The sequence below is a fragment of the Lagenorhynchus albirostris genome, chromosome 6 (genome assembly GCF_949774975.1).
Source record: "Lagenorhynchus albirostris chromosome 6, mLagAlb1.1, whole genome shotgun sequence".
In the NCBI taxonomy this organism is placed as follows: domain Eukaryota; kingdom Metazoa; phylum Chordata; class Mammalia; order Artiodactyla; family Delphinidae; genus Lagenorhynchus; species Lagenorhynchus albirostris.
In genome coordinates this window covers 69,708,616-69,730,108 of record NC_083100.1, presented here as the reverse complement: position 1 = coordinate 69,730,108, position 21,493 = coordinate 69,708,616, and the positions used below count along the sequence as shown (strand labels likewise).

The 21,493-nt window shown below is 35.5% G+C and overlaps 1 protein-coding gene across 2 annotated transcripts in view; it reads left to right on the top strand.

The window, feature by feature from the left end:
• Positions 1 to 21,493, top strand: part of SLC4A10 (solute carrier family 4 member 10) — a 222,406-nt gene that overhangs the window by 135,732 nt on the left and 65,181 nt on the right. The window lies entirely within an intron of this gene.

The following is a 21,493-nucleotide window of genomic DNA, read 5'->3' as shown; positions in this document are numbered from 1 at the left end:
ACATTTTAAACAATGAATATTTGAAACAATATGTTCTTTACCAGGCATCAACCTGGCATTATAACCTCTGCATTAACTACCAATGCTCTTCTTGTAAACTGCTCAGATAGGCCCTCAAAATCTTCCTTTGAAGATTTATCATCTTTATTTAATATTAGAAGTTGAAGTTGTTGAAATTAGGCCAAAACAGTGCAATATTATAGTCTTGTTAAGAATGATGTAATGATATAGAGTTGAAAATAAGACGACTTTTAGTACTTTGAATTTTTCTCGGTAATTAGAGATATGTTTAACAGTGCATCCCTGTTTTAGAACAAAAAAAAATCAGAGTGGGATATAAAATAACTTCCCCAATAAAAGTAAATGGTGAGGGTGTTGTGAACAGGATTCAAGTGCAGATGAAGGAGGTGTCAGGGACACTCAGAAAGCAGGCAGATGGGAAGAACAATTTGATCAGAATGAGATGTAACATTGATACATGCCTTTTCATTTATCTTTAGTTGAAAAGAGAGCAGTGTCACCTAATTTGGGTATCTTTGCGAGGATATGCAATTACCTCTGCTTGAATTTTCAAACCTACTACATGCCAGGCACTGTGCTTGGTGCTAGGGAAATCATGAACAATATTCTGTTCTCAGTGAGCTTCCAGTTTAGTAGGAAATGTAGACAAACAGACAACACAATGGAATAAGTGCTGTGTTAAAGGATTGGTCCAGAATACTATGGTACTACATCAGAAGAGCACCTAACCCAGATTTCAGGTTCAGAGAAGACTTCCTGGAGGAAGTGGCATAGAAGACCAAAAAATTAGTAGGAATTAGGTGCTGAGGAATAGAGATGGAGAGTGGTTTAGATGGAGGGAATGGCACAGACTTGGATGTAAGGAATTTATTAATGCTTTGAAATATTTGTCCAAAGTTATATAGCTAGTGGTGAAACAAGAAATTAGACTCAGGCTTTATGACCCTGATGTAATTCTCAGTAACTGAAGTTACTGCTGTAATTTTAAAATTTCTTTAAAGTACTGTTTCTCAACCACTGATACATATACAATCAGAGAAAAGCAGACAAAGCTTAAATAGGCAGGAGGGTTTTATAATCAAGTATTCATCATAAAGTATTCTTCCAAAAACTCCACTGGATTTTTATGTCCTTAAAACCCATTATAAATGAAAAAGATGGTGAATAATAAATGCATGTAGGTATAATAAATAACTATAGAAAGTGGTGAATGATTGCTCTAGCAACTATCTAGCAATTTCAGTCTCTAAACATCAGTAAAAATAAATTCACTAAGGGGATTCCCTGGTGGTGCAGTGGTTGAGAGTCCGCCTGCCAATGCAGGGAACACGGGTTCGTGCCCCGTGTCCGGGAGGATCCCACATGCCGCGGAGCGGCTGGGACCGTGAGCCGTGGCCGCTGAGCCGGCGCGTCCGGAGCCTGTGCTCTGCAACGGGAGAGGCCACAGCGGTGAGAGGCCCGCGTACCGCAAAAAAAAAAAAAAAAAAAAAAAAGTTCACTAAAGTTTTAATTTTTAAAATTAAAGTTCTAATTCCAAGGAATATAACAACTTTTCTTTTCATATAACAATTTTTCTTTTCAAAGTCCTTTTATGGTCACTTTATATTTAATGAAATCCTATGGAGCAGATAAGTTCTATTTTATAGAACAAGTTAATGATTTATAACTTACCAATAATCAAATAAAGCATAATGAAGAGTAGAACCCACTTTTCTTAATGTTATGTTTTCTTTATTAGAGGGTGTGACTTTGTTCTGCCACTAAACTTTATCTCACCTTTTGGGCACATTGCCATGAATTCTTTATCAGATTAGTGTAATGTCAGTGTTGGCACTTTGTATATGATAATTTGACTCAGAGTATCTGCCACTTCTGTTGGGAAATTTTAAGCAAATTATTCTCGTTCATGTAAACTATTGCTACATTCGTTATTCATTCATTCATTTCTACTTTGCTAGGTATTTTAAGTGTCACCACTACATACTTTATAGTATTAGTCATGCTAAATAAATGCTTAGAGACATTGCTGTTAATTTGTTTTGGAGAAAGAAGCACTTCCCTTTAACTATGGAAATTAATATCCTAATTGTTCTGAACACTATTCATCCTAGATATTTGTAGAACTAGTAAAATTCAGTTAGCTTAGCATATTTTTCTATTTATAAATGCAATTCTTGATAATATAAGGTGTTCAGCTTATGCACTTTACATTTATTATTTAACAAATAGGAAAAGATTGAGAAAAGAATATATACAACTCTGGGGAAAGAAGTTTACTTCATAAAACCATTAGTTAGAGCTCTCAGTTGCAGGCAAAATAGTTTTTATATACCATCCAAAAAAACCCTGTTTTTATAAATAAGTACTGTGCAAATATTATGTGAAGGGTAAGAAAATATGTTCTCATAAGTGAATGCTCATTGCTGGTCTCAGTGAAGTCTGTGTCCAGCTTCCACTCATTCCTCTGTGTCGCTCATCTCTTCTTTACGTGGGTACCTGGGGTCTTTTCGATATATCAAAACTTGCTCTAAAGATGATTAGTAGGAAGCTAATTTTATTTCTTCCAGAATTTTCATTTTGATATCTAAAAGAAGGAAGGCAGAATTTTTTTCAATTATAAAAGCAGGTTTTTAGGGAATAAGAGAGATGGTCCTACTCATTCTGAAATCATATCCCTGGGTGTTGTGGGCTGAATTGTGTTCTTTCAAAATTTCCCACATGCCAGATTTCTGAGCAAATCGAATGGCTCTCTATATAGAATTTGAAAACTTTTTAGCACCCTCTCTACCTCTGTAATCTCTTGTCTAAATTATGACAATTGCCTTCCAAATGGTGTCCCTGATTCTACTACCCTTCCCTTCCACAGACTGTTTTCTATGAAGCAACCGGAATTATTCTCTTAAAACCCATCAGATCATGTCACTCTGCTTCTCAAAGCCCACTGATGACTTCCCATTACCTTCAAAGATGTTGTATGAGCTGTTCCTCACTGCCTGTCTTACTTTGTCTTCTACTTCCTCCTCTGCTGCACCCACGCTAATCTCCTTGCCCTTCAGCCTTCATACTTGCTGTTCTTTTTGCCTAGAATGCCCTTCTCCAGATATCTATGTGGCTTGTTCCTTCACTATCATCAAAATCACCTGCTTGAGGACTTTCCATCTAAAATTTCAACTCTCTTCTCTCTCTTCCTTTTTTTATTCTAAAATATTATATAATTTATTTATCTTTTTAAAAGTAAGATTTATTGAAGTATTATTTACATACAATAAAATATGCCTCTTTTAAGTGTACCCTCAAATGAGTTTCAACAAATGAATAACACTATAATTGGAATATACAATATTTCCCAAAGTATTTCCTCATGGCCCTTCACAGTCTCTCTCTCACCCCAACCCCCAACCCCTGACAATCACTGATGTGATTTCTGTCTCTAAAGTTTTGCCTTTTTTAGAATGTCACATAAATGGAATCATAGAGTGTATAGCCTTTGGTGTCTGGCTTCTTTCACTTATCATATGCTTTTGAGATTTACTCATTTTGTTGCATGCATCAATTTATTCCTTTTTATTGTTGGTCAGTGTTCCACTGTATGGATGTACCACAAATTGTCTATCCAACCACAAGTTGATAGATGTTTGGGTTGTTGCTACTTTGGAGCTATATTGCTTCACATGCAGGTCTTTACTTGGCCTACATTTTCATTTTCTCTTGGGTAAATACCTAGAAACAGGATTGCTGGGTTATATGAAAAGTCTATATTTTAACTTTATAAGAAAATTCCAACATGGTTGTACCATTTTGCACTCCCACCATCGATGAATGAGTGTTCCTATCGCTCTGCATCCTCATCAGCACATGGTATTGTGCTTATGTAGAGTGATACCTCTATTAGTCTAATTTATTGTGTGTTCCCCTCCTAGAGTGAGTTCATGAGGAAAAGGGATTTAGTCTGTTTTGATCACTGCTTTCCCAGTGTTCAGATCAGTTTCTGGCACAAAATAGATAGATGTTCAATGAAAATTTGTTGAAAAAATAAATGAATGTTGAATGAATATCACCTCTATTTAGAATTTGTACTAAGGCTCAGAAGGGATTACGGCTTACCCAAGTAGAAGAACTTGAGCTAAAACCCAACACATCTAACATTTAGTCAAACACTTTTGACAATGTACCACATTATAGGCCACTGGTTTGACCAAATTAATTTCTAGTATTAATATTTAGAATATGAGGGAACTTGGATAAATTTTATTTAAGTCTCTTAGATATTATCTTCAAGCAGTTTAAAATTTATCACAGGAAATTAAAAATATAAAAATAGAGGGATTTAAAACATAAATATTTGAATAATATTAACATATGCAGTAAAATGGATTCTTATTTTAGAGCATAAAAGTGCTTATTTTGATTATAATGATTCCCTGTAAATAGGTATTTGACAAGAAGAGAAAAAAATCTTGGCTGGAGATGAATTTTGTTGTATCACATTGAAGCCCACTTTACCTTATTTTTAAGAAACTTGATAATAATTTGGATTAAAAGATAGGAATCTATACCAATATCCTAGTTAGTTGCTTTGGGTAAGCCCCTAAGAGCAGCCTTCTAGAGACAACATCTTAACCCTCAAAAATACACAGGAAGTACATGTGAAATATGTAGGGAATAAGAGCTCTGGGAGGATACCTACCACACTTATAATACTTTGGGGACAGAAGAAAAGACTGAAAAAAGAAAAGGCTTGTTCTCTGTATATTTTGGAGAGTTCAACTGGCATTGTGTGGATACATTATTTTGTAATTTCTTTCTAAGAATAAGTTTTATGAGAAGCAGACCCACGGATACAGAGAAAAAACCAGTGGTTACCAGTGGGGAAAGGGAAGGGGGGAGTAGCAATATAGGAGAAAAGGGTAAAAGGGGTTATTATAGGATTGTATAAATCATGTGTGTGAAACTTTTGAAAACTGTAAAGCACTATAGAATTTAAACAATCTTTAATTCAATTAAAAATAAAGTTTTATTATGGGAAATTAAAGTCTTTTGACAAGCCATAGAATGAGGTAATTAGGGTCAGGTGGTGCTCATCAAATCAGTTCCTGTGGAAACAAATTTATTTTCCATTTCAGGAAAATAGCAACTTACAAAACTCAAAGGAAGAATAGAGCAAAATGTTTAAGGTATAATAAGTAGATTTGCCATTCTGTTCTTAAATTCTCTTATTAGGGTCATTCTTTCAACATCTATTGCTTTTCTCTGAATTGTGTTAACATTGATAGTGTGAAAATGAATATGGTCTCCACTCTAAAGGAGCTCAGTGATTAACAAGAAGAGACTAGAGATGTGCTTTGTACATAGTGGCTGCACACAGAGAATTTGTTGAATCAATAAATGAGGAGGGAGATAGAGGCAATGCATAGTCAAATCATTGCAACCTGGCATGGTAAGTATTTATACTAGACATATGTTTAATGGTCCAGGAGAAGAAGTAAAAAACTACTTTAATTTATCACTCCATCTCTGTTGTACCTGTAACTTGAGTTTCTTATATATGGCGTATCTGTTTTTCTCTCTCTTCATTATCTCTGCATGAGCAGGTCATAATTAGAGTTGAGGGCACCAAGGTAGATAGATGAAATCCTGGGACCAGTTGGCAGAGAGTCTTAAAAATTGTAATGAGTTTTATTGTAAAAGATCATTGGGGGTAATGACAAAGCTCTGGGAATAATTATGTGATAATAGATTAGAAGGTGATCATAGGAAGTGGAGCAAAGAGCAATAACCTTGGTATGGAATGTTTAAGTCCTGATTATTGACTGAGACAATGGTAATGAGAAGAAAATAAACAAACTGGGGAAAAAAAGAAAGAAGAGCAAAAATTGGCAAGGCTTTATTCATTCATTCAACAAGTAATTATGGAATGCCTTATAATTTATATGAGCAATAACAAAAATTTGCATACATGGCTTTATTTAAGCCTCACAATAATCTATGGTATAAGTATTACCCCTCAGATGATCAATCTGAGGTTCCAATAAGTTAATTAATTTGCTCAATATCCCAGAACCAGTGAATGGTAAATGAGAGTCAAACTCAGGTATACTTTTTTTTAATTAAAATGTAGTCGTTTTACAATATTATATTAGTTTCAGGTGTGCAGCATAGTGATGCAATATTCTTATAGATTATACTCTGTTTAAAGTCATTATAAAATAATGGCTATATTCTCTGGTGCTGTACAACATATACTTGTTGCTTTTTGTTTTCATTTTTGAATTTTATTTTATTTACTTTTTTATACAGCAAGTTCTTATTAGTCATCAGTTTTATACACATCAGTGTATATATGTCAATCCCAATCGCCCGATTCATCACATCACCACCTCCACCCCCTGCGGCTTTCCCCCCTTGGTGTCCATACGTTTGTTCTCTACTTCTGTGTCTCAATTTCTGCCCTGCAAACCGGTTCATCTGTACCATTTTTCTAGGTTCCACATATATGCATTAATATACAATATTTGTTTTTCTCGTTCTGACTTACTTCACCCTGTATGACAGTCTCTAGATCCATCCACGTCTCAACAAATGACCCAATTTCGTTCCTTTTTATGGCTGAGTAATATTCCATTGTATATATGTGCCACATCTTCTTTATCCATTCATCTGTCAATGGGCATTTAGGTTGCTTCCATGACCTAGCTATTGTAAATAGTGCTGCAATGAACATGGGTGCATGTGTCTTTTTGAATTATGGTTTTCTCTGGGTATATGCTCAGTAGTGGGATTGCTGGATCACATGGTAATTCTATTTTTAGTTTTTTAAGGAACCTCCATACTGTTCTCCAGAGTGGCTGTATCAATTTACATTCCCACCAACAGTGCAAGAGGGTTCCTTTCCTCCACACCCTCTCCAGCATTTGTTGTTTGTAGATTGTCTGATAATGCCCATTCTAACTGGTGTGACGTGATACCTCATTGTAGTTTTGATTTGCATTTCTCTAATAATTAGTGATGTTGAGCAGCTTTTCATGTGCTTCTTGGCCATCTGTATGTCTTCTTTGGAGAAATGTCTATTTAGGTCTTCTGCCCATTTTTGGATTGGGTTGTTTGTTTTTTTAATATTGAGCTGCATGAGCTGTTTATATATTTTGGAGACTAATCCTTTGTCCGTTGATTCATTTGCAAATATTTTCTCCTTGTCCTTTTGTCTTGTTTATGGTTTCCTTTGCTGTGCAAAAGCTTTTAAGTTTCATTAGGTCCCATTTGTTTATTTTTGTTTTTATTTCCATTACTCTAGGAGGTGGATCAAAAAAGATCTTGCTGTGATTTATGTCAAAGAGTGTTCTTCCTGTGTTTTCTTATAAGAATTTTATAGTGTCCGGTCTTACATTTAGGTCTCTAATCCATTTTGAGTTTCTTTTTGTGTATGGTGTTAGGGAGTGTTCTAATTGCATTCTTTTACATGTAGCTGTCCAGTTTTCCCAGCACCACTTATTGAAGGCACTGTCGTTTCTCCATTATGTATCCTTGCCTTCTTTGTCATAGATTAGTTGACCATTAGGTGCATGGGTTTACCTCTGGGCTTTCTATCTTGTTCCATTGATCTTTGTTTCTGTTTTTGTGCAAGTACCATATTGTCTTGATTACTGTAGCTTGATAATATAGTCTGAAGTCAGGGAGTCTGATTCCTCCAGCTCCAATTTTTTTCCCTCAAGGCTGCTTTGGCTATTTGGGGTCTTTTGTGTCTCCATACAAATTTTAAGATTTTTTGTTCTAGTTCCATAAAAAATGCCATTGGTAATTTCATAGGGTTTGCATTGAATCTATAGATTGCTTTGGGTAGTATAGTCATTTTCATAATATTGATTCTTCCAATCCAAGAACATGGTATATCTCTCCATCTGTTGGTATCATCTTTAATTTCTTTCATCAGTGTCTTATAGTTTCTGCATATGGGTCTTTTGTCTCCCTAGGTAAGTTTCTTCCTAGGTATTTTATTCTTTTTGTTGCAATGGTAAATGGGAGTGTTTCCTTAATTTCTCTTTCAGATATTTCATCATTAGTGTATAGGAATGCAAGAGATTTCTGTGCATTAATTTTGTATCCTGCAACTTTACCAAATTCATTGATTAGCTCTAGTAGTTTTCTGTTGGCATTTTTAGGATTCTCTATGTATAGTATCATGTCATCTGCAAACAGTGACAGTTTTACTTCTTCTTTTCCAATTTCTTTCTTTTTATTTCTTTTTCTTCTCTGATTGCCATGGCTAGGACTTCCAAAACTATGTTGAAAAACAGTGGTAAGAGTGGACATCCTTGTCTTCTTCCTGATCTTAGAAGAAATGCTTTCAGTTTTTCACCATTGAGAATGATGTTTGCTGTGGGTTTGTTGTATATGGCCTTTATTATGTTCAGGTAGCTTCCCTCTATGCCCACTATTTGGAGAGTTTTTATCATAAATCAGTGTTGAATTTTGTCAAAAGCTTTTTCTGCATCTATTGAGATGATCATATGGTTTTTATTCTTCAATTTGTTAATATGGTGTATCACATTGTTGATTTGTGTATACTGAAGAATCCTTGCATCCCTGGGATAAATCCCACTTGATCATGGCTTATGATCCTTTTAATGTGTGGTTGGATTCTGTTTCCTAGTATTTTGTTGAGGATTTTTGCATCTATGTTCATCAGTGATACTGGTCTGTAATTTTCTTTTTTTGTAGCATCCTTGTCTGGTTTTGGTGTCAGGGTGACTGTGGCTTCACAGAATGAGTTTGCGAGTGCTCCTTCCTCCGCAATTTTTTGGAAGAATTTGAGAAGGATAGGTGTTAGCGCTTCTCTAAATGTTTGATAGAATTCACCTGTGAAGCCATCTGGTCCTGGACGTTTGCTTGTTGGAAGATTTTTTTTTTTTTTTTTTTTTACGGTACACGGGCCTCTCACTGTTGTGGTCTCTCTCGTTGCGAAGCACAGGCTCCGGATGCGCAGGCTCAGTGGCCATGGCTCATGGGCCCAGCCACTCCACGTCATGTGGGATTTTCCCGGACTGGGGCACAAACCTGCGTCCCCTCCATCGGCAGGCGGACTCTCAACCACTGCACCATCAGGGAAGCCCTTGCTGGAAGATTTTTAACCACAGTTTCAATTTCATTACTTGTGATTGGTCTGTTCAGATTTTCTATTTCTTCCTGGTTCAGTCTTGGAAGGTTATACCTTTCTAAGGATCTGTCCATTTCTTCCAGGTTGTCCATTTTGTTGCCATAGAGTTGCTTGTAGTAGTCTCTTAGGACGCTTTGTATTTCTGCAATGTCTGTTGTAACTTCTCCTTTATCATTTCTAATTTTATTGATTTGAGTCCTCTCCCTCTTTTTCTTGATGAGTCTGGCTTATGGTTTATCAATTTTGTTTATCTTCTCAAAGAACCAGCTTTTAGTTTTATTGATCTTTGCTATTGTTTTCTTTGTTTCTATTTCATTTATTTCTGCTCTGACCTTTATGATTTCTTTCCTTCTGCTAACTTTGGGTTTTGTTTGTTCTTCTTTCCCTAGTTCCTTTAGGTGTAAGGTTAGATTGTTTACTTAAGATTTTTCTTGTTTCTTGAGGTAGAATTGTATTGCTGTAAACTTCCCTCTTAGAACTGCTTTTGCTGCATCCCATAGGCTTTGGATTGTCATGTTTTCATTGTCATTTGTCTCTAGGTATTTTTTGATTTCCTCTTTGATTTCTTCAGTGATCTCTTGGTTATTTAGTAACATATTGTTTAGCCTCCACGTGTTTGTGTTTTTTATGTTTTTATTTCCCTGTAATTCATTTCTAATCTCATAGTGTTGTGCTCAGAAAAGATACTTGTATGATTTCGATTTTCTTGAATTTACTGAGCCTTGATTTGTGACCCAAGATGTGATCTATCCTGGAGAATGTTCCATGCGCACTTGAGAAGAAAGTGTAATCTCCTGTTTTTGGATGGAATGTCCTATAAATATCAATTAAAGCTCTCTGGTCTATTGTGTCATTTAAAGCTTCTGTTTCCTTATTTATATTCATTTTGGATGATCTGTCCATTGGTGTAAATGAGGTGTTAAAGTCCCCCACTATTATTGTGTTACTGTCGATTTCCTCTTTTATAGCTGTTAGCAGTTGCCTTATGTATTGAGGTGCTCCTATGTTGGGTGCCTATATGTTTATAATTGTTATATCTTCTTCTTGGATTGATCCCTTGATCATTATGTAATGTCCTTCCTTGTCTCTTGTAACATTCTTTATTTTAAAGTCTATTTTATCTGATATGAGTATTGCTATTCCACCTTTCTTTCGATTTCCATTTGCATGGAATATCTTTTTCCATCCCCTTACTTTCAGTCTGAATGTGTCCCTAGGTCTGAAGTGGGTCTCTTGTAGACAGCATATATATGGATCTTGTTTTTTGTATCCATTCAGCAAGCCTGTGTCTCTTTGTGGGAGCATTTAATCCATTTACATTTAAGGTAATTATCGATATGTATGTTCCCATTACCATTTTCCTAATTGTTTTGGGTTTGTTTTTGTAGGTCCTTTTCTTCTCTTGTGTTCGCACTTAGAGAAGTTCCTTTAGCATTTGTTGTAGAGCTGGTTTGGTGGTGCTGAATTCTCTGAACTTTTGCTTGTCTGTAAAGCTTTTGATTTCTCCATCAAATCTGCATGAGATTCTTGCCGGGTAGAGTAATCTTGGTTGTAGGTTCTTCCCTTTCATCACTTTAAGTATATCATGCCACTCCCTTCTGGCTTGTAGAGTTTCTGCTGAGAAATCAGCTGTTAACCTTATGGGAATTCCCTTGTATGTTATTTGTCACTTTCCCCTTGCTGCTTTCAATACTTTGTCTTTAATTTTTGCCAATTTGATTATTATGTGTCTTGATGTGTTTCTCCTTGGGTTTATCCTGTATGGGACTCGCTGTACTTCCTGGACTTGGGTGGCTACTTCATTTCCCATGTTAGGGAAGTTTTCGACTATAATCTCTTCTAATATTTTCTCGGGTCCTTTCTCTCTCTCCTCCCCTGGGACCCCTATAATGCGAATGTTGCTGCATTTAATGTTGTCCCACAAGTCTCTTAGGCTGTCTTCATTTCTTTTCATTCTTTTTTCTTTATTCTGCTCCGCAGCAGTGAATTCCACCATTCTGTCTTCCAGGTCACTTATCCTTCTTCTGCCTCAGTTATTATGCTATTGATTCCTTCTAGTGTAGTTTTCATTTCAGTTATTGTATTGTTCATCTCTGTTGTTTGTTCTTTAATTCTTCTAGGTCTTTGTTAAACATTTCTTGTATCTTCTCGATCTTTGCCTCCATTTTTCTTCTGAGGTCCTGGATCATCTTCACTATCATTATTCTGAATTCCTTTTCTGGAAGGTTTCCTATCTCCACTTCATTTAGTTGTTTTTCTGGGGTTTTATCTTGTTCCTTCATCTGGTACATAGCCCTCTGCCTTTTCATCTTTTCTATCTTTCTATGAATGTGGTTTTTGTTCCACAGGCTGCAGGATTGTAGTCTTGCTTCTGCTGTCTGCCCTCGTGTGCCCTTGTTGCTTACTTATTTTTACATAGTAGTTTGTATCTCTTAATCCCCTATGCCTATCTTTCCCCTCCCCACTTCACTCTCCCCACTGGTTAACCACTAGTTTGTTCTCTATATCTGGGAGTGTGTTTCTGTTTTGTTATATTCATTCATTTGTTTTATTTTTTAGATTCTACATATAAATGAAAACATAGAGTATTTGTTTTTCTGTGTCTGACTTATTTCATTAAGCATAATACCCTTTAGGTCCATCCGTGCTGCTGCAAATGGCAGAATTTCATTCTTTTTTATGGCTAAGTGATATTCCATTTTATATATATATATATATATAAAAAATGGAATATCACTTAGCCAATTATATATATGGCTAAGTATATATATATATCTCACTTTCTTTATCCATTCCTCTGTTGATGAACACTTAGGTTGCCAATATCTTGGCTACTGTAAATAATGCTACTATAGATATTGGGTTTGTGTATATTTTCAAATTAGTGTTTTTTTTCAGATATATACCCAGGAGTGTAACTGCTGGATCATATGGTAGTTCTATTTTTAGATTTTTGAGGAACTCCATACTGTTTTCCACAGTGGTTGTACCGATTTACATTCCCACCAACAGTGCAGGAGGGTTCCCTTTTTTCCACACCCATGCTAACATTTGTTATTTGTAGGCTGTTTGATGATAGCCGTTTTGACAGGTGTGGGTGATATCTTATTAAGATTTTGATTTGTATTTCTCTGGTAATTAGTGATGTAAACATCTTTTCGTGTGCCTGTTGGCCATCTGTATATCTTCTTTAGAAAAATGTCTATTCAAGTTTTCTGCCCTTTTTTAATCAGGTTGTGTGTGTGTGTGTGCACGCGCGCGTGTGTGCATTTTTGTTTGTTTTTTTTTGCGGTATGCAGGCGTCTCACTGCTGTGGCCTCTCCCGTTGCGGAGCACAGGCTCTGGACACGCAGGTTCAGTGGCCATAGTGCATAGGCCCAGCCACTCCACGGCATGTGGGATCTTCCCGGACCGGGGCATGAACCCGTGTCCCCTGCATCAGCAGGCGGACTCTCAACCACTGTGCCACCAGGGAAGTCCCTGTGTGCGTGTTTTTTGATATTGAGTTGTAAATATAAACAGTTGAACTGTTTATATATTTTGGATATTAACCCTTTATCAGTCATATTATTTGCAAATATCTTCTCTCATTCAGTGGGTTGTTTTTTCGTTTTGTAGGTTCATTTGGTTTTAAAGCCCATGAACTTTTTTTCTATGATAAAAAAATAAAAATGATAGTAAAACCTCAATTTTATTATAACTCCTTGAAGGCAGTAACTGTCATATGTTTCTATGTATTCCCCATAGCACCTAGCATAATACTCTGTACAAAATAATTTTAACCTGTTAAATCATTGAATGAACAAAGAAGACTACATGCTATGTTCCAGATACTTGGGTGTAAAAGTAGCACCATAGATGGGTCTCTGCCCCAATGGAGCATATTATCTATTGAAAGACTTAGACATTAAATATTACACAAATAATTACTTAATTATACTTGACATAAATGTTATAAAGGTACAGAATGCCATGAGAGTGAGAAATACTTCCAAAGTTATTTGTATTTGGAGGCCAAGGAGAGCCTATTGCTATTTGAATGGAGATAAAATTCTGATGAGAAAAAGTTTAAGAAAAATTTCATGGAGCAAGTATTCATGTTTTTAGTTTTAGCTAGTAGTGGTGGTGTTTTGCAAAGTTATTTTGCACATTTTTGAAAAGCTTTTTTCTTCATAATATATTATAGCTATAAGTTTAAATAATTTATTAGAGAGAAAAGTATTAAGTACTTACAGAATCTCTCCTAAGAATAAAATCTGAAACATGGAAATAGATGTATTCATAGAGACTGTATTATTTAAATAGTCATCTTAATAGAAAGAAATTAAAGGTTTAGTAATAGAAGAATGAGTAAACTATGCCACATCCATTAAAAACGATGCTTATGAAGAGTAATGAGCAAACAGAAAATACTTACATTATAGTTCTATATAAAAGAGATTAGAAATGCTCATGTGCTCATAAAAATGTTAAAAATATACATAAGAATTACTGAAAGATATATACCAAAAATTACAGTTATTGGTGGAAAGATTCTGAGAGATTTCTTTTTCATTTTTTATTTTATAAATATTCTGTAGTGTGGTTTTTTATTTTTGAAATTCAAAATACTTTATGAAAAAGAAAAATGGATAGGCATAAAAACATGTTTGGCTTCTATAGATACATCATAACTCTCTGATTTTATGCCTAATGTTAATACCTAACTTGCTACACAGCACTCTTAAGGTGATTTAATCAATAAAGAGACTTAAAAAAAAAAGAATCACAAATCATTACTGTTCAGCGCTCACAGAAAGGTACTAATAATAACTACAAAGGCAAAAGCAGAGCATCTGCAACCTAGGGACTAAAATTAGTAATAATGTTGAAGGGAGTTCTACCAAATTATGTTTTCTAGAAGGCAGCCATAGGCTCTTCTTGTGTAGAGAAGACTGATCACCTCCATTAGCCTTGAAACAAAAGCAAAGACTTCTGGATGCAGGCATTTAATTATAATGTTTATCTAATCATTCTGTAGCCATTTATATAATTAAGATGGCTTAGAGCATACTTTTCTTTGGGGAGTAAAGGGTAGTAGAGGTTGTGTTTGGTGAAGAGTATATTTTAAGCCAAACAAACAATCCAACACTAATTATGGCATTTTATACTGGTGTTTCAAAAAATATAGAAAAAGTGCAGATACTGCCCATTCTTTTGCCTTTGGATTGTTGAACTTTCCAATCTATGAGCTGGTGGTAGCCACAATTGTAATAACCACCACAACAATGATGATACCTAACACCTAATTAATATTTACTTATGCTAGACCCTGTTCTAGGTGCTTTTACCTATATTAACTCATTTTTACCCTCATAATAACCCTATGAGGTTGATTGCTGTCACTATCCCGACTTTAAAAATACTAAAATATAGCGACACTAAGTAACTTGTCTAAGGTCACTCAGTTAAGTGCTTGGATTTGACTGATACAGGAACTCTGGCTGGAGAGTCCAAAGTCCAATGTCATAGGCACCAGGCTATTTTATGCACCTAAAGATTTTCTTTTTTGCATTAATATTTCCATCTTATGGCCAGAGTCACTAAACATTATTTTGGAGATGTAAGTAACAGAAGAGCTTATTCCAAAAGCTTATTGCTTTCTCTAGTTTTTTTTTTTCTTTTCTTTTTTGTAGTTTTAGATGAAAAATATTTGGACTAAGTTCATCAGTATAGGTAAAAAAGAGGAAAGTGGGATTTTTCTCATTTTATCTTGACTTATTTATTTAGAATATCTGCTTTTGTCATTTTAAGGACATAAAATCTCAGCCAAAGCCCTCTTTGATCTACCAAGGGTTGGTACAGAGATCTTTTTCAAACTTCCTGTACAAGTGTGCAGCCTCTGAGGACTATCTGCTGAGATTTCAAATATTAGAGGTGTGGACTCAGGAAAGAATGGTGATTTGGTTGGCTATACATGATACCTATGACGTATAAATCTTTTAGGTAAAAAACATATTTTTCCTCCTTGGAATTGATTTATGGAAGAGGAATATTATTAACCAGAGATAGGCCTGACAAGGAGGCATAGATAACTAATGTCCACTTACAGACCTAACTCTCCAAAAAAAAATGTCTCCCCTATGAGCTTGACATTTTTATCCCAAACTTCTTAATACTTTTGGAAAGTCACTGTTGAAATGTAAATACACTCCCAGGAACGGAGTAACACATTGCGCCATTGTCCTCACGAATACAGTGCCAGCACATAGGAAAACAGAGACCATAGCCCTGAGAGAATGGTGCACACAGCAAGCAAAGTGAATGGAGAAGTGATACTAGCCCGGTGGCCAGGTTTACGTGAGGCTATGAGAAAATAGGAATCTGGAAGTTGTGCAGGGGTAGTGGTGTAGTTGTCATGATGTGAAGGCAGGGCTGCAGGATGTGTTGGGAGGACTATCTTAAAGGAGAGGGGCCCTGAAAGGGGAAGCTGAGAAGACCATACATTAATGGTATATTACTTAATTTATTCTGGGGCCATCTCACTCTTCTGGCTATGCTAATGGAAATGGCACCGTTATATCTAGATGAAGCATATTATAGAGAAAGAAGCAGAAGTTTCAGGGTCAAGAAGACCTGGATTCAAATCTAATCACTATGACCTTGGATGAGTTATCAAACACTTAGTTTCCTCCATCTATAAAATGTAGAAATCAAACTACTAAACTAGAAAACAAAGTGCCTTCTGCCATGCATATGGTAGCTGTATGCATATCATATCTATATGCATAAATATGCAGTAGCTAAAGAAAGCATATATATATATGTATACACACACACATACATTTATACGTAGATGTATTCATGCATCTACTATAGTGTTATCTTTCTCCCTTGTTGTGTTACTTCTGCAAGAAACTTGTCATATAGTCTCTATTTTACATTTTAGTTTCCTTTTATCATATGTAAATTTACTTTCACCTAATTTTCAGAATATTCAAATAATTTTCTATTAAACTATGGTGTTGGGCCTTTTTTTCTGAGGTAAATTAGCAAAATGACCAACTTGAAGAGTTTTTTTAAAAATTTATTTATTTTTGGCTGTGTTGGGTCTTTGTTGCTGTGCATGGGCTTTCTCTAATTGCGGAGAGCAGGGGCTACTCTTCGTTGTGGTGCACGGGCTTCTCATCGCGGTGGCTTCTCTTGTTGCGGAGCATGGGCTCTAGGCACGCGAGCTTCAGTAGTTGCAGTACGTAGGCTCAGTAGTTGTGGTGCCTGGGCTTAGTTGCTCAGCTGCATGTGGGATCTTCCCAGACCAGGGCTCAAACCCGTGTCCCCTGCATTAGCAGGCGGATTCTCAACCACTGCGCCACCAGGGAAGCCCTAACTTGGAGAATTGTAATCATTAGCTACCTGAAAAGTATTGGTGCTTGATACAGCAGATTCAGGCAATATATTACTAATCTACTTTAACAAGAAAGAGACTATTGCTTCTAATGAATGATATTAACTGTTTTCTTTTCGGCAGCATTACTGCCGAATAGCTAACTATGCTATCTATGGCAATAGCTAACTATGCTATCATTATTTGAATTCATGACAAGGCTGGGTAACGAGTTGAGGCAGTTATTCTGTATGATCAGATGATTTAAGCCTGAGCAGAACATAAATGTATATACCTATGCAAATATCTAAAATAATTATTCTGATCTCTGTAGCAGTTTAAATACTTGTTATGATTCTAAAAAGGGGACTTTAGGGAGCATATGCCAGTTTCAAAAAACAGGCACATGTTCACACGGCTGTAACTTAGGGATCCCTGACCAATGAATTGGACACCGTCTTTCAGCAGGACCTTGAAGTTTTAGCTGGCAGATCTCGGAGCAGCTTTCCAAGCCGTTTGCTGCTTCCTCACTCCCACATGCTTAGTTAGCTGGGATTCCCTGCTGGGAAGCGAAGGCAGGTAGCATTTTGACCCTCCCCTCACCACCTTCAGTATACTTTATTCTCAGAACCATGCCCAGAGATTTAAAAGCATCGGGAATATAAAAAATATCTCTTCCTCACAAGGTTGGAGGCCTTGGACCTTACCTTGAAAAGATTTATTTTTACATTCTTTCAAATTATGACAACTTATGTAGAAAAATATGGCAGATACCTGTTCTTTTTAAAAAAAATTTTTTTTGCAATATTTGTTACATAACAAGAGTGTAAGAATAAAGTGGTTGATATGTATTTGTTTTCTGATTATAATTTGGAACACAGGTATAAATGTCTTGGTTTATGGATTAAATCTGTACCCTGTCATCTCCTAACCTACTAGATCTTTTTTGGAATAATAAAATGCATAACACTGGGGCCAGTATCCACAGTTCTAGAATATTCTTAGCCATCTGGTTCTGTTACAGAGTAAAGTTAGACTGGAAATAAGACAATGTTAGTAAAGGAAGCTTCCTTTGCCCACCCCACCTTCCATGGGCTCCATTTTTTGGTGTGCACAACATAGTGATTTAATGATATATATGTATATTGTGAAATGATCATCACAATAAGTTTAATAATAACATCCATCACCACACATAGTTAATATTTTTCTTGTGATGAGAACTTTTAAGATCTACTCTCTTAGCAACTTTCAAATATACAATTAAGTGTTGTTAACAATAGTCACCATGTGGTCCATTACATCCCCAGAACTTATATATCTTATAACTAGAAGTTTGTACCTTTTGTTCACCTTCACCCATTTCACCTTTATTCTTGATGAATATTTGACTAGTTATAGAATTCTGGATTGCCAACTGTTTTCTTTTAGGCTGTTAATAACCTCATTCCATTGGTTTCAATTTTAGCTCAGGAGAAGTCATTGTCAATCCTACTGTTGCTCTTTAAAAACAATGTCTTTTTCCCTAGATGTTGTTAAGATTTTCTCTTTATCTTTGGCTTTCTTCAGTTTCAGTATATTTGGGCATATCCTTTTTTTTCTCTTCTAGTTTAATTGAGATATCACTGACATATAGCACTGTTTAAGTTTAAGGTATACAGCATGGTGGTTTGACTTATATACATAATGAAATGATTACCACAATGACTTAGTGAACATTCATCATCCTGTATAGATACCAAATTAAAGAAATAGAACAAAAGTTTTTTTCCTTGTGATGAGAACTCTTAGGATTTACTCTCTTAATTTCATATATGATATACAACAGTGTTAATTATATTTATCATGTTGTACATTAAATCTGTGGTACTTATTGATCTTACAGCTGGAATTTTGTACCTTCTGACTGCCTTCATCATCCCCACCCCCTGCCACTGGTAACCACAAATCTGATCTCTTTTTCATGAGTTTGTTTGTATGTTTTGAAGTATAATTGACCTACAATGCTATATTAGTTCCTGGTACAAAACATAGTGATTCAATATTTCTATACATTTCAAAATGATCACCATGATAATCTAGTTACCATCTGTCTTCATACAAAGATATTACGTAATTATTGACTATATTCCCCACACTGTACATTTCATACATGTGACTCATTTATTTTGTAACTGAATGTTTGTACCTCTTAATCTCCCTCACCTATTTCTCTCCTCCACTCACTCCTCTCCCTTCTTGGCAACAGCCTGTGTGTTCTCTGTACCTATGACTCTGTTTCTGTTTTGTTATGTTTGTTCATTTGTTTTATTTTTTAGATTCCACACATAAATGAAATCATACAGTATTTGTCTTTCTCTGTCTAACCTATTTCACTTAGCATAATACCCTCTGGGTCCATTCATATTGTCACAAATGGCAAGATTTCATTGTTTTGTATGGTTAATATTCCATTGTGTGGGGTGTGTGTGTGTGTGTGTGTGTGTGTGTGTGTGTGTGTGTATATATATATATATATATATATATACACACACACACACACATTATCCATTCATCTATTAATCACCACTTAGGTTGCTTCCATATCTATTCACCTATTAATTGCCACTTAGGTTGCTTCCATATCTTGGCTATTGTAAATAATACTGCAATGAATACAGGGGTGCATTTTTTCCAAATTAGTGTTTTCATTTTCTTTGAATACATACCCAGAAGTAGAATTGCTGGATCATATTGTAGTTCTATTTTTTTTCCATCTCATTACTTTAATCATTTTGTCAAAATAATCTGAACATGCATAAATACTTGACTTGTTATAAGAATGTGTAGCATAAAAGTCCCTGAGACATATCCAAGAACGACTTGAAATGTATTCAGTGCAATTATTCATCATACTAATTGCCAAGGACTTGGCTCCCTTCCTAGATATTTAAGATATGTGACTAAAAAAAGATATATAATATATATTATATAATATTCATAATTATACATTATATATAAATATATGTATGTTTATTAATGCTAAATCAGAGTCTCCCTCTCCAATGCCTGGTTTTTCTGCCAGTTTACTGATGCTGTGTATGAAGTCATTTCCAGACTGTAAGGAATGTACTTACCGAGGTAAATTAGTTCTTTAAGCCCTAGGGTGCCAGTTAGTAGAATGATGGCAGTGGAACTAGAAGGTCCCAAGCGAAGATGTTGTCCAACACCCTCATTTTGCAGTTCAAGTGACAGAGGCTCAAAAGGTTTGCGACTTGCACAAGCACGGCTGGTTCTGCCACTATTACTGTAACCTTAGGCAAGTCCTTAACTGGGTCTAGACTTCTGCTCCCTCCTCTGTAAAATGGATTGGTGATTGTCACAGCTAACACCTTCCAGGTGCTTCCTGTGTGCCTGACACTGTCCTGAGTACTTTAAGTGTCTTTTCTAATTCTCCCAACACCTCCATAAATTATATATGATTACCTTCAATTAGAGATGAGAGTATCAAAGCATAGACATCTTAAATAATTTGCCCGAGATAAGACAATTAGGAAATGTTACAAAGCTGGTCTAGTAACCCAGGAATAACTGCCTCCAAAATTCTCAAATTCCAATTCTTAAATCCCTTCTAAGAAAACCCCGTCAGATAGGTTCTCAAATTCCTTATATCTCTAAAAGTCTAGAGCAGAGTTAACAAACTATGGCTCATGGGCCAAATCCAGGCACCACCTTTGCTTACAGAAATAGTTCTATTTCTAACTTCTTGAGGAATCTCTCTATTGTTTTCCGTAGTGGCTGTATTTACATTCCTGTCAATAGAGCATGTGGATTTCCTTTTCTCCACATTCTCACCAATGCTTGTTATTTGTTGTGTTTTTGATAATAGCCGTTCTGACAGATTTGAGGTGATAGCTCACTGTGGTTTTAGTTTGCATTACTCTGGTGATGTTGAGCATCTTTTCATGTGCCTGCTGGCCATCTGTACATCTTCTTTGAAAAAAATATCTATTCATGTGCTCTGCCTATTTTTTAGTGGGTTGTTTGTTTATTTGATGTTGAGTTGTATGAGTTCCTTGTATATTTTGGATATTAACCCTTTATTGGATATATCATTTTCAAATATCTTTTCCCATTCAGTAGGTGGCCTTTTCATTTTGTTGATAGTTCCTTTGCTGTGCAAAAGTTTTCTTAGTTTGATGTAGTCCCATTTGTTTATTTTTGTTTTTGTTTCCCTTGCCTGAGGAGACAGATCCAAAACATTTGCTAAGACCAATATCTAAGAGTGTAATACCTAAGTTTTTATCTAGAATTTTTATGGTTTCAGGTCTTACATATAAGTCTTTAATCCATTTTGAGTTATTTTTTTTTTGAGTTTATTTTTTATATGGTGTCAGAAACCAGCTCAGTTTGATTCCTTTGTATGTAGCTGTCCAGTTTTCCCAATACCATTATTGAAGAGGCTGTCTTTTCCCCATTGCATATTCTTGCCTCCTTTGTAATAGATTAATATAAATGTGGGTTAATTTCTGGGCTCTCTACTCTGTTCCATTGATCTATGTTTCTGTTTTTGTGCCAGTACCATACCATTTTGATTATTGTAGCTTTGTAGTATAGTTTGAAATCAGGAAGTGTGATAGCTCTAGTTTTGTTGTTCTTTCTTAAGACTGTTTTAGCTATTCAGGGTCTTTTGGGTTTCCATACAAATTTTACAATTATTTGTTCTAGTTCTGTGGGAAATTCCATTGGTATTTTGATAACGATTGCATTAAATCTGTAGATTGCCTTGGGTAGTATGGTCATTTTAAGAGTATTACTTTTTCCAGTCCCTAAACCTGGTACATATTTTCATCTTTTTTGTGTTGTCTTAAATTTCTTTATTCAGTGTCTTATAGTTTTCTGAGCATAGGTCTTTTACCTCCTCAGTTTGATTTATTCCCAGGTATTTTATTTTTTGATGCAATTGTAAATTAGATTAC